The 12,844-nt window shown below is 46.2% G+C and overlaps 1 protein-coding gene across 8 annotated transcripts in view; it reads left to right on the plus strand.

The window, feature by feature from the left end:
- erbin (erbb2 interacting protein) overlaps nucleotides 1-12,844 on the plus strand; it is a 60,294-nt gene that overhangs the window by 18,163 nt on the left and 29,287 nt on the right. The gene's annotated exons all lie outside the window — the stretch shown is intronic.

Here is a 12,844-nt window from a genome sequence, read left to right on the forward strand (position 1 = left end):
TAAATGCACATGGTAATGTAATGCAAAACTGGAGTTTATTTAACATGCCGATAATCCGTGCTGATATTGTCCATGAATAAGTTTGACATATGCATCACTTACCACTGTTTCGAAGGATTTCAATTTAGAATTTCTTCAAAATGGTTCAGGAACAGTGCAGTTCAGGCACAGTCTGGTGCTTCAGTGTATGGATGAACTAAGGATGGCAAAATGATGCTTTATATTTTGTTTACAAACCATTCACATGGCTATTAGATAATTAGGCTGAACAATGTTAATTGTACAAGGAAAATCACCAAAGACTATTTCATTTCAGTTGTTCATTCTGGCTCCTTAAGGGCCGACAAGACGTTCAAAAGATGTACAGTATTTTGAACGTATCCTTGCTCAAATGGTATTTGTCGAATTAAGTTAAACATGTAAGTTAAATCTAATTGTCCAACACTACTGATATTAATCTAACTCCAATTAAATTAACTATTCCTTTGTGAAACATTACGATATATAACATTACCTAAAATAAGACGTCCGTTTCAAATCTCGGTCCTCCTCAGAAACGTGGCAATACAAGCACATGCACAGTGCACAAAATATGAAGAAAAACCAAACAGCATGAAATAGTAGAATAATGAAATAGTAGAATTCATGTGAAAAGATTTTAAGTTAACCTAACTCTCACATATTTTTAACTAACATGAATGCATTGGATTATTTGAATGTAATCTACCTTTTTTGCATGAAGAGTAATAAAAGAAATCATTTTTTGGGTGTAGGAAGCATAACAGATTGTAGTCACATGGTGCCAGGAGCCAGCCCTGCATCTCTGATGCCTCGTTTCCACCAACACGGTGCAGGTGCTGGGCTGGTTTTCGCTTGGTGCCTTTTACACCGGTTTCAAAAAATGTTACATAGGTGTGAGGGGGGAGACTCCCTCAATGAAATTTATCAGCGGGGAGGATCCGTTGCACAGTCCGGATTACATTGTGTTTTGATTCAGATGTGGGCTGGAGTCCACCATTTGAGTATCCCTGGTGTATGTGGTTTGATTATTGCAGGGAGAGAGAGAAACTGGAGTGAGAGGTGGGGCTGGAAGGGGGCTGAAACTGGTGGCTTATCCTCCATTGATAAATTCTGCATTGTTTGGCATAAATCTGTTCTGGATCATAGGCAGATCTAGGATGAATGGTAATGATTTTTGCAGAAATGTTTCTGGATGATACAAATTTGTAAGAGGATCCCGGGTCCCCTGTGACCCTGACCTGGAGAAGTAGTTACAGGAGGGATTGATAAAATATTGGCGATTTTTTTATTTACTCATAAAGGACAGCTCTCTAAAGGTATTTGGGCCCCCGGCTCCCCCCATTCCCCCTCTAAGCTCTCTGACTTGCTACATCATGTTGCTTTGTCTGTATATACTAGCGAGCTGGTCTTCATATTGTGCTCTCTCTCACACTGAACATGTTATTTATGGTGCTAAAAATATTTTTGATCTTGAAAAGTTTCACTAGAGCATTAGTTGCTGTGGTCTGTTTTTATGGTTTCAATTTGCGATCACCCTTGAGAGACTTGTGTGTCCCATTTCTGAGTTGTGAGAGACCTGCCTGACATGCTCGTTCTCCATTGTGGGTGGCGCGTCCAACATTCTGCTCCCCTCAGCACCCTGGCACACCTTGTCATATGGCATGACCCTCCTCCGCATGGCATGGAACCTGCAGCACATGTACTCAATGAAAAAATCTTAACAGCATTCAAATTTGGGTTTCTGCCGTGCTGCTAAGTGAGATCTGTGAAGAGGCATGGCAGCTGAAAATTAATCACGCACTCTTTTTCATAGCTCTCCCTAACAGTGTTTTAAGACGGCGTATCGGGGCTCAAAATAGATTTGTGTTATCAGAAAATACAAATCCCCGCCTGCAACTCGCAAGTCGGTGCAGCAGTTCATAAACTGCATAGAGGGGCATTTATATTGAATGACTGTTACTGCTGGTAGCGATCAGTGAAATGGCAAAGATGGGAAAAGCTGTGAAACGGGCATCTCTGAGAAGACTGTCTTTGAGGCTTTGGGGCCTGTCTGAGACCAGACTGGCAGGCTGTCTGTCCATGTATCAGGGAGCTCCCACAGGCCGCCATCGGTTACAGAGCACGATGGAGGAAACCTTGTGCCTTTGGATGATTGCTGAGGAATCGTTTCCAGACTCTGACTGTGTCTCTCTTTGACTTTAATGGAGGCAGATGGCACAGTTTTGAACGTGGCGCCTGAATTTGGATCCCAGGCCTCTACTTCCGCCCACCTTGTGGCACGGCACGGTTTATCCTGCGGTGGTTGTTTTTTTTTTTTGGCCACTTAAGCTTGCCTGGTCACCCAAGTCATGCCCACCCTCTTGCAAAGAATGCTTACGCCGTTTGTCTCTGTCAGGCAGCACAGTGACTCAGGATGCAGGAAGTCAGTTCTGATAAGAAGCTCATAGTGGCGGTTCTGTTTCTCTTTTTGTACCTTTTTCAAAAGAGGGAGTTTGATATGGATTCCACCCACTCCTCCGGGGAGAAACATACTCGCCTTGCCCCTTTTTGCTGGGAAATTCGGGGAAGTTCCCTGATTGGCTGGACCTGTAATGGAGGGGAGGGGTATAAGAGCGCTGTGAGAAAGACCAGCAGGTTGTCCCTGTTCCTGGAATTCAAGAGTGTGAAGGAGGCTTCCTCTTATCTAAACCTGGCTGATGTAAGAGTACAGACAGAGCCGCCTTAAAGGCGACTGATTCGAACGTGAACCGAACGTCTGCTGGACGCCTTTTATTCTGTCTCTCAGGCTGTTTAATTAGAATGAATTCCCAAATGAAGAAAGCCGAGGGTGGTCTGTATTCTGGTTTCAGAAGAATCACCAGTGTCCTTAATTATAGATCGCGTATGATATTGCTATTGGCAGATTGTCAGACCCACGGTTTTGACGGTTTGATTTTGTGTGGGCCGGCTGTTGCTGCAGTTTAATTGCTGTGAGCTTCCTGCCACACGGTGTTGATGAATCGGTCAGTGTACGGTCAAGTTAGGATATCACGCGAGCATTAGGTCCCTCACTGCTAAAACCATCCTCACGTACATGTTCAACAATCTTGCAAAATGCTTTTCAGTGTATGAAATGTCACCTGGCTTTTAGCTTCCACGCAGGTATAAACACAGTCAGATTTAACTTGTTGTGGGATATTTTATACAGTTTAAATTATAGCAGTGTTTGCCCTAGGTTTACAGCTTTGGGGGGGGGGGGGGTGATTAGACGAACACCGACAGGATTCATGGTATTCATGAAAATCCCATTGTGAAACATATTTATTACCTTGTTCATGGTTGAGAAGTCCCTCTCACAGTTTACAGTTAAAAAAAAAAAAAACGCAGATATTTTTGTCTGCTTTTCTGGTGGTTCATGCGACATATATTCTGATGCACTCTCTGTCCGTTGGTGGGAGTGTACTCACCTGTGTGCGCACACGTATCTGTGCGCACGCATCGGGGCAGAACTCCGCCATGCGCGATACAGAGAGCAGAGGAGAATTGTAAACGCACGACCATGGAGACAAAAATAACAAGCTGTTGTGTAAATAAGATAAATAACATAAGGCTATTTAGTTTGTTTAATAAAAGGACAATATATAGACCTGTTCTATAGGAAAGGTAACCTTAAATTACTTCTGTTGTGATCTAGCACTATATAGAAAATAAAAAAAAATTAACTTGACCTTCAAGGGGGGATGGGAGGTGGCATTGGGGGGGGGGGGGCATCCCCCTAATATAATGGTAGGGGAAACACTGTATAGTAATATTAACACACTGCCCAGCCCTAGCCTGCTTGTAGCGTTAGATACTTTACTGTATTTCCACTAGGCCTTTAAAGATTCAATTATCTCAGAGTTTTATCATTTTAGTCTGCAGGGACAATTGAGACTCTCCCTGAAGATAGTGATGAATGTGTTATGCGTTCGCCCTAACCCCGATGCGGGGTGGCCATGCTATGAAGGTGATAATGAGAAGCTGCACATGGGGGCCTGCTGTGGGTATCTGTTGCACTTCAGTATCTGATAAGCTTTTACAGATGTCTGTCTTCTGGCTGCATACCTGCTGGGAGTGTTTACTCCTCTCACAGAATAGAGCCTTCTTCAGCAGTAGCACTGCATTGCATTACTCTCTGGGCACCATGCAAGGGAGGAAGGGCTGGGAAACTGCTGTTTCCCGCAGATAGAAGCAGAGTTTAGCTGGCCCAGTGAGTCTGGACTGTTGTAGAAGCATCATACCTTTTTTTTTTTTTTTTTTTTTAATTGTTATTCTTTTTTTGGAAGCAGTCTGGCCTGAGATGTGGTAACAGATTCTGAGTTGCAGTCAAAGTGAGAATAGCAATGTGTAGTGTAATTAAGTGCAGATACTTTATAATGCCCCCGACCGTTTGGCATCTCATTATGTGGGCCCCGCCTCCGAGCCCTGCCCAGCCCATTGCCCCTCCCCGATCGTCTCCACTCCTTCCGCCCAGCCTTATTTCTCCCTCTGTCTCTCGAAACGGAAACCGAGGTGGCAGAACTGTTACGCTCAGCACCTCATTAACAGCAGCTTCCTGCTCAGTGTTCGCGACAGGTTGTCTGCAGTGGGTCCTTTGGCTTTCAGGGAGATGTGGAGAGGAGGCCGGAGCAGATCTGCGCCGTGACCGCATATGCACCGTGAAGCGCTTTGCAGGACTGAGTCACAGTGCACTATTTGAGCAGTGTTTCCTCTGCATGTGTGTATGGCTTTGGACCCCTGCCACTTTACTGAAGCAAACCTGTCCTTCTTATTGCTGCTTTTGATCTCCCCTCCTCTCTCTATCACACACTTGTTTTGTTGTTTAGCCAGTCCATGTCTCCCCTGGTTTCCAGTGTCCTCCTCCTTACATTAATAAGCCTTAAATCAGATTTGTTTGTAAATTCCTGACCCGTCTCAGCAGTGCGGTACATGTCATGGTTTTTTTTTTTAACCTTCATACCTTCTGAAAGCCTGTGTGTCAGTACATTCCGTTATGAACACTGTGTGCGTGTGTTAGAGGGAGGGAGTGTGTGTGAGCATGTGCACGCGCAGCTCTGTCCCCCTGCACCAGACCTCTCATGATCAAAGCCCTTGTTGATATGAGTAAGGCACTCGCTGAAACTGCCCAGTCTTGTACGTCAGCAGCAGTCATTCAGAATCTTTAGACACATCCTATGAAGTACTGATGCACCCGACTCTTTTCGTTAGTGACCGTTTGTTAATTACTGCCCCCCCCCACTACCCTGATTGAAATTTTTAGAAAGGTCGTCAGCTTATACCTTTGTCAGCTTCAACACCAAGCTCGTTTATATGCTAAGTAGCTGTTCTCTCTGAAGTTCTCCCTGAAAAAACTCTGCCCTGTGTCTTCCTTTTCTTAATGCCCACCTAAAGAGAGCGCAGGGACCCATGCAAAGCACGAGCTTCATAATTCTCAGTGAGACTGCCTGACAAAGGCGTCGGGTGTGAGGTGGCCCCTTGCAGGTCTGCTCAACACTGGGGGGGGGTCCACTCGGCCATGTGGCAGGGTTATTAATGATCCCAAGTGCCTGAATGTAAACCGTGCGATGACCTTGTTGATTTCTGCTTTCATCCGCAGCAGGTAGATCTGGCCTCTTTCTTGTGTTTTTGAAGTCACCTCTTTGCACACTGAAGCAGCACAGGAAGCTGATGAACTGAAACTGAAAAGACGCTTAATTTTGCAGTGAAGGGGGTTTATTGCTAATCTTAGCTGGTCATACCTGAGCACAATGATGGCACTGTGTGTGTGAAGCAGTATGACTGGGTTTGCAAGGAATAGCCATTGTCCAAGCCTCCATTTCTACCCTTGAAACAGTGTCTCTGTACCAGTGTTCAAACCTGAACCAGCTTAAGGTTTAGCTACTGTGTTTTTGCTCATGGGGTGAGAACCTGCAACCTTCCGGATGGAATTGCATGCTGCCCCTAAAGACCAAAGGAAGTGTGAAACTCTGCTCTGTGCCATCTTGCTTATGCTGTGGGTTGGATGGCATGAGACTGCCTGGTATTGTCCACTTATAGATTTATAAATCGCCTGTTTCGGTCCCTGGCACTGGACCTTCCCTCTTCAGTCCAGGAGCCTTTTTGCTGTTGATGCCCAGAGCGCGGCTCCTGCCGTGGCCTTCTTTTGTATGACTCTGACAGTCATGATGGTAATGACTGAGGAAAGAGTGATGACCTGTCTTTAACATCCTAGAAAATGTCCCTGCAAGGCAAAAATATGTTTTTAATTGGCTTTCTAGATCTTTTTTCTAACTTTAATGAACTAATCACTTATTTTTGATGCCTTGTTGAAAGTTCAGTAATTTTCCTGTACAAACACAATGTGCCCCGTCTGTGAGTCTGTCCGCATGTCTGTCCTGTCTCTCTGTCCTCTCCCCACCTCACACTGCCCTGTCCATCTGCTCCCCACCCTCCATGTTTCTGTCCACCCTGCCCTGTCTGTCCGTCCGCTCCTTGACCTACCTTCTCTGTTTCTGTCCACTCCCCGACCTGCCCTGTCTGTCTGCTCCCCGCCTTGCCCTGTGTGTGTCTCCACTTCCTGCCCTGGCGTGTCTGTCTGTCTGTCCGTGCGCTCCCTAGTCTGCCCTGTCTGTCTGCTTCCCTCCTTGTCCTGTATGTCTCTCTGCTCCCCACCCTGCCCTGTATGTCTGTGTCTGTCTGTCTCTGTCCATTCCTTGCCCTGCCCTGCATGTGTGTTTGTCTGCTCTCCGCCCTGTTTCTGCTGGTCCTGCTGGATCTGATGCAGTGTCTGCTGTGAGTCTCAACATTCAGACCACATGTTATGCTCCTATGCCCCAAATAGTTTGTAGTTTTTCTTGTGACCTTAAATCCCTAAAACGTGTCTGGTAGTATCCCTGGAGAAGTGAAACTTGCATAAGTATAAAGAAATCCCCTAAAGCTATTTCCAGTTAAGGAAGTGTGGGTTCATACAAGCTCCCTTGTTTTCAGCCTCACCAAGAAATTCTCAAATCCTTTTTCAAATTCCACCCTTTCACTCCTGGCTTAAGGAGGAGTGACCTAACTGTCGCCGTGGCGCATTGAGGTGAAGCCGCTGCCGATCTCCACTCCCCGTCCATGGCAGTCAAGCGTGGGGTTGGAATTTGGAATTCCACCCTTATCGGGCAGGGGCCCCCACCCGAAATGCTCCTCGTGACACACCGGGAAGTGAATGATGGCTGCTTCAGTAACAGTAGGCTTTTGTTTGCCATTCAGGGGCGCTGGGCTTGTTTGCTCTAACTAATAATACTGCCGATGTTCTTGCCGAATCACACCGTGGTCTGTGAGAGGCGCATGTACCGGTGTGACCACGTCCATTCTTCTCCTACGTGAAATGAACACCGTGTCGTTTGTTTACGTCTTGCACCTCGGCCCTCCAGCTCTGTGAGCTGTTTCCCGGCAGCTTGCTTTTGTTCCTGGGATTAGGTTCGGCTGCCTGACCTCATCGTGGCCTGGTCCTCACTTTCCGAAGTGACTGTGAAAGCTTTTGCAGGGCACTCAGAGTGCTCATTCAGCATCCAGAAACACTCGACATGTGGGGACGCATAATCGGACACGTCCGGATGGGGTCCAGACCTCCGCGGTGGTGCTGTGATATAACCAAATACTTTACACATCCTTGCTTTATGGTGAACCCTAGCATAAGAGGAATTTTTACTAAGGTGTTCTTAAGGAAGGTTTTCTGCATGGGAGATTTTATACTTTTAACATAAAGCACATTTTCTAGTTGTCACTGTTCACTGATAGCATAGGTTTATGTGCATGATTATTTGTATATACACACACGCAGCTCTGGGGGAAAAAAATAAGAGACCACTCTATTTTTAAACCTGTTTTTTTAAATCCTGGTTCAATTATGGTTCTTCTCGCAGAAGGCTATGCAGGTAGCTTCAGGGTTAAAAATTTTAGACAGCAGTACACAGGAATAAGTTGAACAAGACGACACTGGTAACGACCAGAAACCAGCCAAGTAAAGGGCGGAAGTGACCTTCTAATACTAGAGATGACCGTTACCTTAGAAAGATAATGGGAAACGTTAAGTGCAGGTGTGAAGTGTACTGCTAGGACAGTTCATTTCAGGCTCCTAAAAGACTGAAGTCTCATAAAGCAAGGAAGAAGCTCTTCATTAATGAGAAACAGAAGAACCAGAAAGCAGTTTGAAAAAAAAAAAATGCCATTCACAGCTGCACACCCAAAAATTGAGTGAAATAAAAAATGTGCTGTGGTCTCAATTTTTTCCCAGAGCTATATATATATATATAATATGCTATTTTATTTCCATGTCTTTTTGAAATAATGTTGGTAAATTGGCATGTCTGTTAAGGACAGGCAGGCCTCATATTTCCACAGGCACATCGTTACATTCAGTAAAAAATGAGCTCCTGCTCTGCCATGTGACTGGGTGAAGCATGGCGGGCTAGGACGGGCAATGTTTTAAAGCGGTTTGTTCCAGATCGAAACATACAATAGGCACCAGAAGCCCTCTACACACTACTTTAAATAGACACTACCCAGAATTTGTGTGTGTTTATAGATCTGTCCAGCTACGACTCAATTCTGGCATTTGGACAACTCTTTTTACTTTGATTGAATTAGAAAAGATTATTCCTGCAAATTGATTTTAAAAGGTCGAAGACCTCACAAGTAGCGATTCTGGCCAGGGATTTGCAGGCTTTCGGGATCAGTAAGCTGTTAGCTCCTTGGTCTCTGCAGTGTGCCTTCATAGCGTGAGGTCAATGCTACCTCTTCCTAGGCTTTATGTTAGTGATGGTTTCCCAACCCAGTACTCAGGAACCCCCAGAGAGTCCGCATTATTGCTGCCTCCCAGCACACCTGAACCAAACAATCAAGCAATCAAGAACACTGAATTCCTCGTTCAGGTGTGTTGAAACCTGGGTGAAAGAAAAGGGCTCTGGTCTTCCGGGACTGGAGTTTGAGACCCCTGATCTAGGGGGTCTCCGAGGACTGAGCTGTGAGTCATGGGGTTAAAGTAACGTCCAAGCAACCAAATGGGGACTGGGTCACGAGAGGCCTTTCAGTGTCTCCTCCCCAAATGGGACGGTGAGCATGGCCAACATGGCAGGGATCAATAGCCATGGGAGTTTGGAATGGCACAAAAATGAGGATGGGACACAGCACATTCAGTTCTCCGGGTCAGCGCCCCTTTGTTTAACCGGGTCTGCTTTCTCCTTGTCATTGTAAGTGAGGACTTCTCTTTAATCCCTCCTTTCTCTGAGCTCCATGCGGCCTACGTTTGCAGCTTGCCTGAGGTGAGTACTGTCATTACCAGGAGTGGTACGATAAGGTATCCCCTCTCTGGTGTCAGCTTTTTAGACACGCCCCCTCGTTGAATTATAAACGCGACACTTCCAGTCCGCACAGAAGGGGACGTTTAAAAAAAACTACCCCAAGAACCCCACGTACTATCCATCTTGACCCGCTCAGCGTAATTCTCGACGACAGGAGTCGCCCGGGCTGGATTTCAGAGCCAGGTCTGAACCTTAACCCAAACCTGTGTGTGGAACCTTCAATTACTCTTCTCAGAGCACTTTTTGAGAGGCCTGTTTTCGTAGCTGCTCCATGGGCTTAAACTTTACAGAAAGCGTGAACGGGAGACATCATAATATTTTTGCCAGTGCAGACCGATAATGTCAATACTGTGCTCTTTAAAGCAGCTTGCAGAGGCGAGTCAGCGCAGGGTCACGTGGGGTGTTGGGTCTGCGTTATGTCTCCAGAGTAAGAGCTTCAGAGGTGGAAAATCATCTGCATGCCTATGGACAGACGGATTGGGTAGGAGGGAGGGTTAAACAGGAGTCTGTCCCACGCTCACTGAGGAGGATCTGAGTGCTGGCTGAGTGGAGTGAGCTGTCAGCAGCTTACAGCTAGGCGGCATCACAGGCCTGACATCCTGTACATTTTATGGTGCTTTAGAGCAGTGGTTCTCAACCGGGGGGGGGGGGGGGGCGCATCCCACTAGCTGCCCACAGCATTAGTGTTTGCTTTTTATTGTCGTTATTTGGGATGCATCGATACCATTTTTGTCAGACTGAGCGCGAATACCAGTGCCCAATTTCTTGTACTCACTGAAGCCAGTACTTAGGGCTAGTGTGTTCTGCACAGTGGGTGGTTGTAGAGTGCTGCTGGCGGCAATTTTGTGGTACTATTGCTAATGTTTTAGTTTTCAGATGTTTAATTAGATTACTTTACTTTAGTTTGAACTTGTTTGGTACCTCCTCATGCAATTGTAGTAAAACGCAGATTACAGTATGCTGTGTTTTGTAGTTCATGTTTAGTCCTTTCTTTTGCAAAGTGGGCAATCACACATGTAAGGCGTAATTCAGCAAAAGGGTTGAATGTGGCTTCTTCCTGATGGAAGAGGGGCATCTGCGGGCCTCACAGACATCGCACTCTGCTACCCGCAGGTGTATGAGGTGGACCTCGAGAGCAAATAGGCAGATACACCAGCATCCCAGCCTGTCTGTCATGGGGGTACATTCAGCAGCAGACGAGAAGCCCTGCTTTCTGCCACCGCGACAGTGAAGGGTATTTCGTTGATTTGTTTACCTGTTGTCTGTGGATGCAGAGGGTCCTCCTTACACACACTAAGAGGGCTCCATTAGTGACTGGGTCCTTATGAGGTGTGACGGGGCCTTCAGAACCTGTACTGCTGTGGCGTTTCTTTAGAAGGAAACCAGTGTCCTCACAGTGTGTTCTGTGACAGGGATGAATAGTGGGGCTGTTCTGGTTTATGGTTCAGTTTCAGTTTCAGTTTGCCATGGGGACTCCTGTTTTTAGTGTGAGGAGGACCTGGATCTGTCCCCCCCTTGCTTGCGTTTTTTAAAATGTTGTTTTTTGGATTGTTGGAAACCCAAAAGCTTGCAGATCTGTTTGTGGCCGTCCAGAATGTCCCATAAAATTCCCCCTCCAACTGAATCAATGCAGCCTCTAATCTGCTTTGCCCCTCTGCCCCTGTCCCTCCACACCACGTTCAGCCAGTGGCGCTGGTTCTGCCTGTCTGCTTTCACCCCCAGGCTGATAATTTATTGAAGAAGACAACATCAGTGTGGGGTGTATACCTTTATACAATAACGGCATCCTGGAATCCCTTCAGTGTTGCACTGCTGTTGTCACAGTGACTTGAGGCATTGGCCTTGGCATGTTTGTTCTGTTTAACACTTGGAATGGGGGGGGGGTGCAGGGGTGGGATTTGGGCAGTGAAGTGTCTGTTTCCCCCGATCTAGCTGCCCTTTACACCCCGCAGCTTGTGTGACCTTTAGGTGCCCTGTCTGGCCCTCTGAGGTTGCTGGGCCGCGCTGTGCGAGCGTGTACGTCTGTGCGCGCGTGCGTGCGTATGTGTCTGTGTGCTATGGAAGGGAGTGGTTATTTTTTCCTCTTATCTGGTGTAACAAATCACTGCCACGTATATTGTGTAAATGTTTATCAGGAGAGTGAATAAAGGCTCCCTAGTAATTCCTCTGGATGTATCTCGCTGACGTTGTTACCGCTGCTATCCCACAGTGTCACATGAGTCTCTTGGCGGAAGACATGGAGAGTTAAGCGCAAAGGTCTTTGTTAGCTGAGCTGCATGCTGCCGATTATAAATAACTATAAACTTAGTGTTTGAGACTGAATACAGTTTTCCTTGGGCATGTGGCCTGGTATACCCCCACAGTGTCTCTCACCATGACCCAGACCTACACGGTGTGGCTGGCATGTTGCATGGCCCAGCAGGAAGTGATGCTCACATGTGGTGAAGCATCAGCTGGACTCGCGTGAGGGGGCTGTTGTATTATTTATATATAGTGTAATATTGCTTTTGGTTAACTGGAAGTGAACTCTGATTTAAGGACCATCTCTCACTGTTCTATATGTTAAGGACATCTCACTGTGTTATGGACAATACAAGTCAAATCAGACTTTACAGCCATGTCAAAATGTGCAGGCATACAGTGGAGTGAAATGGCCTCTGTCTTTAAAAATGGCTTTGGCACAGAACAAGTTAGACACGAGACAGAAATGAATGAAGGAGTAAGATGTCGAAGTAGTGCAGCTCTTGACTAAGGCTGTGCAGCGGGTTTGATTGTACATTACCTCAGTTAAGAAATGTAAAAATCTCACAGTGAAAGCAGTGTATGAAGTACAGTATGTGGCCGTTCTTTTATTTGTTATGTGCAACTGATGCAGAAAGTGACCAGTGCAGATGGTTATGAATTCAAGCTGCTCAGTGGAATCCCAGACATGGAGGGCTGGGGTGGAAGTGTACTGAGGAGTCTGCTGGCATGAGAAACAAACGTGCTTTACAATACAGACCTATTCTCACACTTGGCAGAATGTCAAGGTCGTTATTTGGGCTCTTCTCCAGTTTTTCAAATCAAAAGTTATGGCATGTTAGTTCCCGGCTGGATCATGCCTTGACGAACCCCCGCCTCCCCCGCATGTAGGCATCTGCAGAACTCCCCCCAGTGCGGAATTTGAAGCGAGCGGCCGTTGGCAGTATCCGAGCAGCGCTGCGGGACTCCTGTGCCGCACGGCGTTTCTCGGCAAGTTATGATTTGTCCAACTTTCTTTGCCTTGTTAGAAAACTGCAGCTCGTCAGAACCTGATAGGTTCTCTAAGGCCATTGCATGGTTCTTCCTAGTACACTAGTGAACTTTCTAATAAGGCTGTTTCAGTGTGTAGTTACCACTTTATGCAGTGAATCCTTAAGGTGGTCTATTTAAATATTTAAAAAGTGCTAGTCTTACATGTTGTTCCCACCCCTTTGCAAAGTTTTGCTTAATGGTAATCATCT

This window comes from Paramormyrops kingsleyae, chromosome 7 (assembly GCF_048594095.1).
Source record: "Paramormyrops kingsleyae isolate MSU_618 chromosome 7, PKINGS_0.4, whole genome shotgun sequence".
NCBI classification, from domain to species: Eukaryota; Metazoa; Chordata; class Actinopteri; order Osteoglossiformes; family Mormyridae; genus Paramormyrops; species Paramormyrops kingsleyae.